Source organism: Sapajus apella, unplaced genomic scaffold (assembly GCF_009761245.1).
Source record: "Sapajus apella isolate SASKATOON/1434 unplaced genomic scaffold, GSC_monkey_1.0 scaffold62, whole genome shotgun sequence".
Taxonomy (NCBI): domain Eukaryota; kingdom Metazoa; phylum Chordata; class Mammalia; order Primates; family Cebidae; genus Sapajus; species Sapajus apella.
Window position 1 is genome coordinate 11,155,262 of NW_022437002.1, and position 14,478 is coordinate 11,169,739.

The 14,478-nt window shown below is 42.0% G+C and overlaps 1 protein-coding gene and 1 pseudogene across 7 annotated transcripts in view; one reads left to right on the plus strand and one right to left on the minus strand.

Annotated features, from left to right (window-relative positions):
• The window catches only part of MACF1 (microtubule actin crosslinking factor 1), a 410,941-nt gene that overhangs the window by 99,816 nt on the left and 296,647 nt on the right, over positions 1-14,478 (plus strand). The gene's annotated exons all lie outside the window — the stretch shown is intronic.
• Positions 940-1,037, minus strand: LOC116529651 (annotated as a pseudogene).

A 14,478-nucleotide genomic window follows, 5' to 3' on the forward strand; every position in this document is an offset into this window, starting at 1 on the left:
ATAAACTTCAAGAGGGTTAAAATTAGTTCAGTTTCAAAGATATTTTTGAGAATTATGTAGCATCTCTTGAATAGTCTAGAAACCTTAGAGCTATGTTGGGACCTAAGGACTGGGAATTATTGTCATCAGACTAGAGGTTTGAGAAAAGAAGATTTGTGACCAAAGTTCCAGGGTGGTGAGGGTTTCTGTAGGGAATTAGCTGGAACACAGAAGGGTAGTTTTAACAAACATTTGTTGAATTCCACTCTTTGCAAGGACTAGGTATTGGGAATACAAACATGAGGCCTGTCTTCAAGGGGCTCACAGTCCCCTGGTTCAACTTGAGAAAATAACATTTTATATGAATTTGGAGAGATATCTCAGTGAGGCTGTGGTTTCTTTTGTCCTGATTTGGTCACAGAACTGGAGGAGATAGAGTTGTTCACTGGAACTTTGGAAAAATCCCAAAATACAAGACAGTGAATGCTAGTTTGGTTCTTGAATAGGGCAAGGTAGGGTTTCTTAGGGTCTCAAGGGCCATTTGTTTTTACTTGGTAAAGAGAACAATTGGGAACAAAATGTAGCTCTCTATACACCCTTTCCTCTCTTTCTTCTTTTTCTTGCTGGAATGTAGTAGTGTGATCTGGGCTCACTGCAACCTCCGTCTCTCGGCTTCAAGTGATTCTCCCGCCTCAGCCTCCTGAGTAGCTGGGATTACAGATGTGTGCCACCAAACCCAGCTAATTTTTGTATTTTTAGTAGAGATGGGGTTTTGCCATATTTGCCAGGCTGATCTCAAACTCCTGACCTCAGGTGATCCGCCCACGTCGGTGTCCCAAAGTGTTGGGATTACAGGCGTGAGCCACCACACCCGGCCTCCTCTTTTTCTTCTATGTTCTTCTTTTTAGGAACTACTGATAAGCATTAAGCTAGGTAATTTTTCATTTTTTTTTTTTTTCATGTTAGAAAGGTAATGTGCTATTACAAGGTTTGAAGGAGGCATATCTCACACATGAGCATGAAAACCCAGTCTTCATGCTTATGAACTACAAGAGGATCGTCATTTTTTAATTTTTAAAAAAATTTCCTTTCAGTGGCCAGGCACGGTGGCTCATGCCTGTAATCCCAGCACTTTGGGAGGCTGAGGCAGGTGGATCACAAGGTCAGACGATCAAGACCATCCGGGCCAACATGGTGAAACCCCATCTCTACTAAAAATACAAAAAAAATAGCTGGGCGTGGTAGTTCCATACTCAGGAGGCTGAGGCAGAAGAATTGCTTGAACCCAGGAGGCAGAGATGGCAGTGAGCTGAGATCACGCCACTGCACTACAGCCTGGGCGACAGTGTGAGACTCCGTCTCAAAAAAAAAAAATAAAATAAAATAAACCAAAAAATAAAATTTTCCTTTCAGCAATGGGAATATGGGGTGGGGGGGAATGATGAGGAAACTGGGCCTGACACAGTGGTTCATGTCTATAATCTTAGTATTTTGAGATGCCAAAGCAGGAGGATTGCTTGAGACCATCAGGAGTTTGAGATCATTCAGAGCAACATAGCAGGACCCCCATCTCTACCAAAAATTTTTTAAAATTTAGCTGGGGGCTGGTCGCGATGGCTCACGCCTGTAATCCCAGCACTTTGGGAGGCCGAGGCAGGTGGATCACGAGGTCAAGAGATCGAGACCATCCTGGTCAACATGGTGAAACCCCGTCTCTACTAAAAATACAAAAAATTAGCTGGGCATGGTGGCGCGTGCCTGTAATCCCAGCTACTCAGGTGGCTGAGGCAGGAAAATTGCCTGAACCCAGGAGGTGGAGGTTGCGGTGAGCCAAGATCGCGCCATTGCACTCCAGCCTGGGTAACAAGAGTGAAACTCCGTCTCAAAAAGAAAAAATTTAGCTGGGTATGGTGGCTCATGCCTGTAGTCCCAGCTACTTGAGAGGCTGAGCTGGGGGCTTGCTGGAGCCCAAGAGTTTGAGGCTGCAATGAGCTGTGATTGCACCACTGCACTCCAGCCTGCGTGACAGAGCAAGACGCTGTTTCTCAAAACAAAACAAGACACACACAAAGAAAAGAAAAGAACGAAAAAGATTTGTAAAGGCTAGCCCTTGCTGTATGTGAATCAAATGATTTATCAGACCAGGAGAAGTTTATGCTGTGTTTTTAGACATAGGCAGGTAGGAGTTTATGGCTGGGAGAGGCATGCAGTTGTTCTGGTCTCTGTAATCCTGCCCCAGACTATCCCTCAGGTGTTGTCCAGCTACATTGGCTTTTGTTTGTATAAAACATCACCTTGTTACAAAGGTCAAAACTGTAGTTCTTGCTTTCTCAGTCATAAAGAAGGAAAATAGGTTAATTCCAATCATATATGTTTCTTCTTTGCCCCAGGGGAAAAAAAATAAAATGACAACAAGAAAATCAACAATTAAAGCCTGCCAAGAAAATAAAACTTCAGCAGCCATGATTGCACCTGTGAAACTTCAGGCTGTTGGATCACCTAATAGACTTTGCTGGCAACCAACTAGTATTTCTATAGAAGGAGTTTTCCAGATTGATGCCTAATGTACAAATAACTGCATTATCACTCCCTGGCTGTCATCATTATGCAAAAAGGAAACATCAGAGAGGGTTCCAGGAGCCACTCCACATATCATTCATAAAATGGTATTGCTAATGGAAAGAGGAATGATGGTAGGGCAGGCATATTTGTGTTTATAGAGGAATGTAGGACTGTAATCCCCATGCCTAGTTTATAATTGGCATTGATAATATAACCATCTTTTAGAGGGTCAGCTCCAAGAGGTAACTGGGAAACGTCTCAGTTTTGCTCCATGCACTATTTCCTTTTCCATGTATATCAGAAGCTGTAGTGAATGGGAAGGCCGTTGCTTTCTGAAGTGCCCTTAGGCCTTTCTCAGTGACTCTTAAGTTTTAAGAATCATTTGGGTGAGCTTAATGCTGAAATCCTGTAGCTAGGAAAGCTTCACTGCCATGGCAATAAAGTTCCCCATTGAAGAAGTAAAATGGCAATGTCCAAGAATGGAGTGGTGGTTATTTCAGTCAAGTTGAGAAATGGGATCACCGAGAAGGGGATTTCCACAGAATCTAGGCTGTCAGGGAAATCTTTATTTCCCACTGTCTTCTCCTTACAAATTCCAGGAGAGGAGTTTCTATTTGTATCCTCAGTAAGACTGGGAGCTCATAAAGGTCAGCCAATGTGCTCCCTTACAGTTACATTGTGATTTTCCTTTTCAACATTCTTTTTTTTTTTTTTTTTTAATTTTACTTTAAGTTCTGGGATACCTATGCAGAATGTGCAGGTTTGTTACATAGGTATATATGTGCCATGTGGTTTGCATTCTTTTATGTGCTGAACATAATCGCAGTACCTCACAGACAGTGCATATGCACCAACACCTTTCCTGAAACCTTAAAATATAAGAAATATAGAAATACAGGTAGTTTGTAAGTCTTTTCCTCTTGGGAAAGCGAATTTGGGATTTCCTTTGTCTTTTTGTCCTATGATACTCCTTGAAAGGGGTAATAAGAGCATTTTTCTCTTTTTTCCTCTCTCTAATTCACCCCAGTGGGCCACATAGTTGCTGAATTCAGCAACATTCTTTCCCAAATGATTCTTAAGGCATGAGGGTCACTGAGGTTTATTTTTAAATCCGTAACCTAGGGTTCAGCAGTTGTTCTTACTGAATTCCCCTGCGGAGGCTTTCAGCTGCCCAGACACCCCCCCACATCTTTACTGGGCACATTCCAGCAATCCTGAAGTCCTGACCCTCAGGAGTTAAATTGTGGTCTGGTGCCTCACTCCTGAAATTCCTTCAATGAGGCATGGCCATGGCATGAATCAGGTGTCAGATTGGAAAGCCAAGGGAACAGGTGGCATGTGATTATAATGTAAAATTTCTAACTGGTAAAGTGGTTTTGGAGACTTAATGCATATTGAAAGTTTCCTTCTGCTTTATTGTCAACCTTAGCCAACTCTTGATGGTCTCTTTAGTTCCTTTCCTGGATTGTCTAGGAGCATGCTAGAGGCTCTCAGAACATAAGGAGTTAAACTGCAGTGAACTTGCGGAGAATGATTAAACAATGATTAAGTGATATTTTAACTTCTGTTTACAGGGGAGAAATGGATGTCATCAGTAAAAAGGTTTGCTTGCAGTTTTGGCTGAAGTCATCTTAGTTAGCCAGGGCTGCCTGCCCTTATTTAATTTCATTTTTAGCTGCAAGGTGAACTCCCACACATGCTTCTTTTCTGATGCCCATCTTTGTCTTTGCTCATATTCCACCCTTTCCTGTCTTTCTCCTGACCCCATGTTGCTCTAAGAAAACCAGCTCCACTCAGAACGGAGTTGAGGTGGGACACCACTATCCTTCTGCATCTTCTGTTTCTGGAAGTCTTTGGGATGAAACATAGATGGGAGAGTTGGGATACTGGAATGCTATTGAACTGGTGGAAAAAGTACCAGATAGGCAATTGAAGAGGCCTGTGTTTGAATTCCAGCTCTGCTACTTATTAGCTGTGTGATCTTGGACGATTTACTTAATCTCTATAAGTCTTAGTTTCCTCTTCTGTAAAATGGAGGTGATAATTTCTACTTGAAAGAATAGGAATTAGAGAGGATTAGAGTTACGTATGTAAAGAGCATTGCCTGACACACACACACAGTAGGCATTCAATTATGTTTGAGAATAGGAGCTTTGCTGTGTGATCAAAGAGGTCAGAATTGATGGTAGGGTTTAGACTGCCTTGGTTAGCTCTTAGCCTATTTTTCCTAAGCTAATTGTATAGTTTATACATTGTAGTTTAAAGTTATGTTGCTGGGCGGGGTGGCTCATGCCTGTAATCCCAGTACTTTGGGAGGCTGAGGCATGTGGATCACTTGAGGTTGAGACCAGCCTGGCCAACATGGTGAAACCCCCTCTCTACTAAAAATACAAAAACTAGCCAGGCGTGGTAGCTTGTACCTGTAATCCCAGCTATTCGGGAGGCTGAGGCAGTAGAATCACTTGAACCTGGGAGGTGAAGGTTACAGTGAACCGAGGTTGCACCACTGCACTCTAGGCTGGGCAACAGAGCAAGACTCTGTCTCAAAAATAAACAATAAAGTTATGCTATCCTTTGCTTTTATTACAGTCTAATAAGGAGCTTGGAGGGCTTTTAGACCCCTATAATTTCCATCACCCTCCTCAAAGCTGCTGTAAATAAACACTTCTTTTAAGTAAAAAGTATTTGTTATATAAATTCAGGATTAAGATTTATTATGATGACTTTTCCTCTTGCAACCAGATAGCAACATATAAGCCTATTTTTTATAAAATTTCTGGTTACCTACTCTGGTACTAATACAAAGATTTATTTTTCTTAGTGATGAGTTGTGGCTGATTTATATAAGATACAGGCCAGGCATGGTGGCTCATGCCTATAATCCCAGCACCTTGGAAGGCTGAGGCTGGCGATCACTTGGGGTCAGGAGTTCATGGGTCAGCCTGGCCAACATGGTGAAGCCCATCTCCATTAAAATACAAAAATTAGCAGGGTGTAGTGGCTCATGCCTGTTATCCCAGATACTTGGGAGACTGAGGCAGAAGAATTGCTTGAACCTGGGAAGCACAGATTGCAGTAAGCTGAGATTGCGCCACTATACTCCAACCTGGGTGACAGAGCAAGACTCTGCCTCACACATACAAAAAGGAAGATATTATTTCTTCTTTTGATACTTTTTTACATATTTGAGGCATTTGTGATAGAGAAATGGATTATGGTTATTCTATCCTTCTTCCTTTTACTAAGGTAGAATGAGCCAAGGCCAGTGGGGCCTGACACATCTCAGGGCCTTTGCTGTTCCTCTCAGCCCTAGCTATGGTTGGCTAAGTCTCTGTTTCTTAGGTCTTAGGGTGTTCAGCTGTTTTGGAAGCTTGTTGAAAATTGTTGTTCTGCAGTACAAAATACACTCTATTACTTTCTTATTTTTTGAGATAGGATCTCGCTCTGTTGCCCAGGCTCAACCGCAATAGCACCATCTCTGTTCACTTCAGCCTTTGCCTCCTGGGTTCAAGCGATTCTTGTGTCACAGCCTCCCAAGTAGCTGGGACTACAGGCATGTGCCACCATGCCCAGCTAATTTTTTTGTATTTTTAGTAGAGATGAGATTTCACCATGTTGTCCAGGCTTGTCTCAAACTCCTGGCCTCAAGTGGTCCACCTGCCTTGGCCTCCCAAAGTGCTGGAATTACAGGTGTGAGCCACCACGCCTGGCTGGTAATCAGTATCTTTTTAGCATTTTACTTCTTTTGGGGGGATCCTGTAAATCAGGGCTTTCCTGTGTGCTAAATATTTGATAGAGCATACGGAAATTTGAGTGTTTTATTTTCCAAGTATTAGTAAACAGTGGCTCAGATTGCCTATTTTATATGTTCATGCATTGAAGACTTAATATTGTTAAGACGGCAACACTCCCCAAACTGATTTACAGATTCAATGTAATCCTTATCAGAATACCAGCAGGGTTGTTTCTTCTTCTTCTTCTTCTTCCAGAAATTGTCAAGCTGCTCCTGAAATTGATGTGAAAATGCAAGGGACCCAGAACAGTCAAAACAGTCTTGAAAAAGAACAAAATTGGAGGACTTATCCTTCCAAATTTGAAAACTTACTACAAAGCTACAGTAATTAAGACAGTATGGTACTGGCATAGGGATATACATATAGATCAATGGAATAGAATTGAAAGTCCAAAAATAAACCCTTACATTTATGGTAAATTGATTATTTGTGATAAAGGTGCCAAGACAATTCAATATAGAAAGAATTGTCTTTTCAACAAATTATATTGGGAAAATTGGATATCCATATACAAAAGAATAAATTTAAACCCCTACCTCACAGAATATGTAAAAGTTAACTCAAAGTGGGTCATAGACCTACATGTAAGAGCTAAAATGACAAACTATTAGAAGAAAACTTAGGAGTAAATCTTTGTGACCTTTGATTAGGTAGTGGGTTCCTGTAGATGACACTGAAAGTATGCACACACACACACACACACACACACACACACACACACATACACACACAAAGAGAAATTGTACTTGATCAAAATGTAAAACCTTTGTGCTTCAAAGGACACTACACAGAAAATGAAGACACCTCACAGAATGGGAGAAAATATTTGCAAATCGTATATCTAATAATGGACTTATATCCAAAATATGTGAAGAACTCTTAGAACTCAATAGTAAAAAGAAATCCAATCAAAAAATGGGCAAAAGATTTGTATGGCCATTTCTTCAAAGAAGATATACAAATGGCTAATAAGCACATGAAAAGATGCTTAGATGCTTAACATCATTAGTTGTTAGGGAAATGCTAATCAAGATCACAGTGAGATACCATTTCATACCCACTAGAATGGCTTTAATAAAAAGACAGCGAGGATATGGAGAAATTGGAACCCTCTGACATTGCTGATGGGAATATAAAATGGTGCACCTGCTTTAGAAAACAGTTTGGTGGCTCTTCAAAACGTTAAACATAGAGCTGCCACATGACCTAGCAATTCAACTCAAGTATATATCCAAAAGAATTGAAAACATATATTCATAAAAAACTTTTATGTAAATGCTCGTAGCAGCATTATTCATAATAGCCCCAAAGTAGAAACAACTGCAATATCTATCAACTGATGAATGGATAAACACAGTGTGGCATATTCATATAATAGAATATTATTTGTTGGTGAAAAGGAATAAAGTACTGATCAATGCTAACATGGATCAACCTTGAGAACATTAGACTAAATGAAAGAAGAACATATATAAGAACATATATATAAGTGAAGCCAGACACTAAAGGCTTGTAAGATTCCATCCATACAGAATAGGCAACTCCATAGAGACCTTAAATAGATTAGTGGTTGCTAGGGATTGAGGAGGGGAGAATGGGAAGTGACTGCTAATTGATACAGGCTTTCTTTTGGGGTTGATGAAATGTTCTAAAGTTAGATAATGGTGATGGTTAAACAACTCTGTGTATATACTGATACTTAAATATCCACTGAATTGTATACCTGAAAAGGCTGAGTTGTACAGTATGTTAACCAAATCTCAGTGAAGCTGTTATTAAAAATATTAGGCTGATTTGTAGATATGAACAGTATTTTGTCTGTTTCTATTGGGCCCCTTATCACTGCCACTGAGAATCTTGAAGTTGTCTTGAAGACTTTGTTTCAGGACTGTCACTGTCTTGAGCAGGCAAGTTACTGTTGCCCCAAAGCTTCAGAGTGAGAAACAGGATTGCAGTCATTTTTTGCAGGAGAATACATGATAGCACATTGTATCAGGAACCAAACTTTTAAGGTGAGCACTCTGAGGTTGAAGCATTCCTAAGTTTTAAGTGTGACTGTGCCCTACCTTAATTCTTCATCCTTTCAACTGTGTCCCCCACTGGAGTAGCCAGTTTATGTTCTGATTCCTAGCTCCACCAAGAACCTCACTTCTTTCATCATTTCTTCATTTTTCCTCCAGGCTATGTTTGTTCTTGCTCTGAGGCCTTCTTTCTTGGGAGGTGTGGCGAGAGTAGCTGCAGAAACCACTGGGTGGCACCCTGCCCCCACAGGATTACCAAAGAATGACATGCCTGGAAGAGGCTCAGGCCTGTGTTGGCAGGAAGAAGTGACTCATTTTTCATCAAAGGAATTTCAAAGAACATATAATGACAGGATGATGTCAAAGGAGCAGGTGGAGACAGGAACCTTGATTGAGTTGCTGGAAGATGTTAAATGGTGTGGTTGCCTGGGCAGTCAGAATGATTGACCAGCATAAATCATAGGAAATGTCACCTGTTTTTTAGTTCCTGTTTTATGAGCCCTGGTGTGGGCAGTGCTGTTCATGTGCCCTCAGAGCATATGGTTGAGTCTGTGCATGTCTTGGCTATACCGTGTTTGTATCTGGGTGAGATGGCTCACAACATCCTATGCTAGTCATGGACTTTTTTCACATGCAAGGTGGTGTGTGTGGGCTCCTGCACCCTGCCTCAGTTCTATAGCTAACAGGGTTTGTGTCTTGGAAGTGAACCCTACATGGTCATGGTGGCTGGTTTGGAGAAATGACATTTCCCTTGACATGTTATACAGGGGAACTTAAGTTGCCTTGACATCAGAAGGTCAGATCTCAGAATTTTTTACCTTGTTGCCAGAAGTACACTAGTTCCTCCTAGTATTTTGGCTAGAGCTGGATCTTTGCTCTAAGCCCGGTTAAGTCTTGTGGTGGTGGTGGTGTTTTTCTTCTTTGAATAGAGGGCCCTTCAATGGTGTTGTATGGTTGAAGCTGATAAGGTGGGGTGGCGGGCTGGAGAGTTAAAGTCAGGATAAGTCTTGGCATCTTTTCATATTGTGGAGTACTAAAGTTGGTTAGGTTATTCAGGCTCCCATTTATATTAAGATTGTGGGCCGGGCACAGTGGCTCAAGCCTGTAATCCCAGCACTTTGGGAGGCCGAGGCGGGTGGATCACAAGGTCCGGAGTTCAAGACCAGGCTGGCCAACATGGTGAAACCCCGTCTCTACTAAAAAATACAAAAATTAGCTGGGCATGGTGGCTCATGCCTGTAATCCCAGCTACGTGGGAGGCTGAGGTAGGAGAACTGCTTGAACTGGGACCAGGAGGCAGAGGTTGCAGTGAGCTGAGGTGGCGCCACTGCACTCCAGCCTGGGCTACAGAGCGAGACTCCATCTGAAAAAAAAAAAAAAAAAAGATTGTGAAAGAGTGCTCTCCTGGTCATAATTATGTACCTACCAGAGGGGTGTGACTATGAGGTTGGAGGCTAAATTAGCCATTTACACAAAGATAAAAGAGAGGCTAGCATTGACAGTATTCTGCCTCAGGTTTCAGGCCTCTCAAGGAAGGTCTTAGGAGACATGGCTTAGCAGTATCACTTGCTGCCTTTGTGCCTATAACTTGTTCATCTGAAGATGGCTTGGAAAAAGGAAATTTTAGGCTGCATAGGACACCACCAAAAAAGTAGATACCTCTCTTTAAGATATTACCGGGACTGGGATGGTGGCTCATGCCTGTAATCCCAGCACTTTGAGAGGTTGAGGCGGGTGGATCATCTGAGGTCAGTAGTTTGAAACTGGCCTGGCCAACATGGCAAAACCCTGTCTTTACTGCAAATACAAAAATTGGCCAGGCGCTGTGGCTCGCATCTATAATCCCAGCACCTTGAGAGGTCAAGGCGGACAGATCACGAGGTCAAGAGATTGAGACCATCCTGGCCAACATGATGAAACCCCATCTCTACTAAAAATACAAAAATTAGCCAGACGTGGTGGTGCACGCCTGTAGTCCCAGCTCTTTGGGAGGCTGAGGCAGAAGAATTGCTTGAACCTGGGAGGGGGAGGCTGTAGTGAGCCGAGATTGTGCCACTGCACTCCAGCCTGGCAACAGAGCGAGACTCCGTCTCAAAACAAAACAATATATCTATATATATCTATATATCTATATATAGATATATCTCAAAAGAGCTGGGCATACTAGCTCACACCTGTAGTTCTAGCTACTCGGGAGTCTAAGGCAGGAGGATCACCTGAGCTCAGGAGTTCAAGGCTATGGAATAGTGCCATGATTGCCATGATCGTGCCTGTATAGCTACTGTACTCCAGCCTGGGCAACATAGAGGCTTAGTTTCTTTAAAAAAAAAAAAAAAAAAAAAAAAAAAAGATATATCAAAAACAAGAAGGAAAAGTTAAAAAAAAACCTATAATTTGAAAGGGAGGAAGGAAAACTTTATTTATTTTTTGACACAGCCTTTAATTGTTACATTCTTCTGGCTGATCATGAGTTTTGTTTTTAGACAATACTACTAGGTACACTGTAGGATGTAAACAGATCTTTGGAGTAGGATAAGAAGGAAATGAGTCAGATAACTAATTTCTTAGAGAAGGGTGCTGGACTTCCCTGGGGGTTAGTTAGCAATATTCCTCCTCCCTGCTAGCAGCCATCTCCCTGTATCTCTTCATGAAATAACAAATCGTTAGAAGAGATTTTTAACCTGAAGTGCTGAAGGAAGGAAAGTTCCCTAGGGTGTATGTATTTGATTTGGGAGCCCCCTGGGGGTAAGCTGTGGTGATGCTGTTTCAGAACTCACCACCTGACGCATTGTCAGATGAGTCTGAACCCAGGAAGCAGTGTTGACCTTAACATCTTCTTGTACCTTCCACATAATATATACAGGTCTTCTCTCCCTTTGTTTATGAGCTAAAGCCCTTAATCATGAGGTAGAGAGCAATGGATTAGGGAGAAATATCTGAAACTCAATTAACTAGAATGTTAAGGGAGTCCATGTGGGGCTGGGATTCTAAACATCTCTTTGTATGTGTGTTTTGGTGGGAGGAGAAGTGACTTTTTTAGGGGCTCGTTATCACCTATAGGATAAAATCCAAACTCATCTTGTCATTTAAGGTCTTTCATAATCCAGCCCAACTTTCTATAACATTAAATCAAAATTATACATGTTCATACTTTAAAAGGTTAAAATATTACTATAAGGCATATGACAAAAAAAAAATCTCCTGTATTTTCCACTATATTCTTCTTTTTAGAGACAGGGTCTCACTCTGCCACCTAGACTGGAGTGCAGTGGTGTGATCATGGCTCATGGCACTCTTGAACTTGTGGGCTCAAAGGATCTTTCCACCTCAGCTTCTTGAGCAGCCGAGACTCTAGGTGTGCACCACTGCACCTGGCTAATTTTTTTAACTTTTTGTAGAGATGAGGTCTTTTGCTTTGTTGTCCAAGCTAGTCTCAAACTCCTGACCTCAAATGATGCTCCTACCTTGGCCTCCCAAAGTGCTAGGATTGCAGGTGTGAGCCCCTATACCTGGCCCACATTTCAGTTTCTTTTTTTTTTCTGTACACACAAACAGCCAGAATATATTTCTTTCTCTTTTACTAGTAATTCTTGATTTTGTTTGTTTTGAACATTATCTGTTGGTATTCTACTACAGAAAATTAGGGTTTAGTTTTTTTATTCCTACCCCCTTAACATACATACTTTCTCTTCCCCCTTCTTCCCAAAGTCACATATTACTGCCATTACATGATATTCGGTTACATGGTATTCAGTGTTCAGATTATAGTGATTATATAAATATTGCTTAAAGGTGAGCTAAGTAGTATACTATGATTACATTTCCTTTCTGGATCAACTTTTTATTTTTCCTGGAATTAATAATTGCCTTATTTTATCACTTGTTTACTGATCTGTATACATACCTCCAGACATTTCCATGGGACTCTAAGACTTCTTTTTCAGTATGTTGAAACATATCAAATAATCATTTAGTTCAATAGTCTGTTTGGAGACATCCCCCAGGAGCTTTCTCTTACTCACTCTGGATGGGTTGCGTCAAAGCCTTTAGTAAAGCTGTCATCCTGGCACTTCCCTTCACTATCATATAAGGAAATTTGTTTTACCTATCTTTGTTGGATCACATGTTTCCTGGAGCTGATGTTGTCATATTTCATGACGTACTCCATTTTTTCATTGTGGTGTGTCTCAGAGTACTTCCTAAGAAAGGATACATGGGAGATAAATGTTTTTGAGATTTTGCTTATCTGAAAATGTCTAATTCTACTTTTCATTTGATTAAGAGTTTGAGTATAGAGTTCTATGTTGCAAATCACTTTCTAGCAGATTATTTATTTATTTATTTATTTATTGAGACAGAGTCTTACTCTGTTGCCAGGCGCCAGGCTGAAGTGCAGTGGCGTGATCTCGGCTCACTGCAACCTCTACCTCCCAGGTACAAGCAATTCTCCTGCCTCAGCCTCCCAAGTAGCTGGGACTACAGGGGTGCGCCACCATGCCCAGCTAATTTTTGTATTTTTAGTAGAGACGGGGTTTCACCATGTTGACCAGGATGGTCTCGATCTCTTGACCTCATGATCCACCCACCTCGGCCTCCCAAAGTGCTGGGATTACAGGCGTGAGCCACCGTGCCTGGCCTTTTAGCAGATTTTTAAAAATTATTTATTTATTTATTATTTTTTTTGTAGAAACGAAGTCTCACTATGTTGCCCAAGCTGGCCTCAAACTCCTGGGTTCAAGCAATCGTCTGGCTAAGGCTCTCTGAGGATATTAATTAGAGGCTCGCCCCGTCCGTCCGTCCGTCCGTCCGTCCGTCCCTCCCTCCCTCCTTCGCTCCTTCCTTCTTTCCTTCCTCCTCTGCATCCAACATTGTCTCTGTTTCTTCTGAGCTCCTTCTGTTTATTTTAATCTCTGTTTTTCCAAGTTAGAAGCTCTCTTAAAATGTTTGGTGTTTCTTGGTGATCTTCACATTTAAGAATTGGGCCTTGGCCAGACATGGTGGCTCACACCTGTATTTCCAGCACTTTGGGAGGCCCAGGCAGGTGGATCGCTTGAGCCCAGGAGTTTGAGACTAGCCTGGGCAATATGGCAAAACTCCATCTCTACAAAAAATTATAAAAATGAACTGGGTGGTGTGGTGGTACATGGATGCAGAGGTGGGCAGATCGCTTGTGCCTGCAGGAAATGGGCAATAATAAGAAACAAATTGTGCTGCAGAACCCCAGAAAGGTTCAGAAATTGGCATCAGGAACATCTATTAGGAGAAAGTTGAACTACAATTGTCAATTTTTCAATTAATGTGCCAGTCACTAGTCAAAAAGGCCAGATGCTGTTCTTTTCCTCATCCACTAGTTGGGGCACCTAAGGGTGAATGGACAGATACTTAAGAGGCTGCTTCCTTCCTCTGAGATTTGGCTTGTCATAAGGGCTCTGCCTCACAATGTGATGCTGCGTGATAGCAGATGGTCTGATAATGGGGCTGGTTTGCAATCTCCACTGGGCAGAGTGTTGCTAAACAAGCAGTCTCTGTTGGAGTGAACCATGATCAACCTCTAGGCTGGGTTGGGCTCTGCTTCATGCCCATTACTTTTTGTTTTATCCAAAGTGGAAGCTGTGGTCCCCAGATTTTAGAGAGTAAGGATTATTGTACTCACTGGCTTTTCTGCCTTTGCCTGTTTCTGCATTGCCACCTGGCTGCCATTAGAGGGAATTCATTACAACTCTGAGTCCCTGCAGGGAGCCAAGAGGAGCTATCCTTGTGTTCAGGATGGGATTTGTGTTCTTAAAACTTAAAACTCAGCCGGGCACGGTGGCTCAAGCCTGTAATCCCAGCACTTTGGGAGGTCGAGGCGGGTGGATCACGAGGTCAAGAGATCGAGACCATCCTGGTCAACATGGTGAAACCCCATCTCTACTAAAAATACAAAAAATTAGCTGGGCATGGTGGTGCATGCCTGTAATCCCAGCTACTCTCAGGAGGCGGAGGCAGGAGAATTGCCTGAACCCAGGAGGCGGAGGTTGCGGTGAGCCGAGATCGCGCCATTGCACTCCAGCCTGGGTAACAAGAGCGAAACTCCGTCCCCCCCCCCAAAAAAAAAAACTTAAAACTCGTCATGCCTGTAA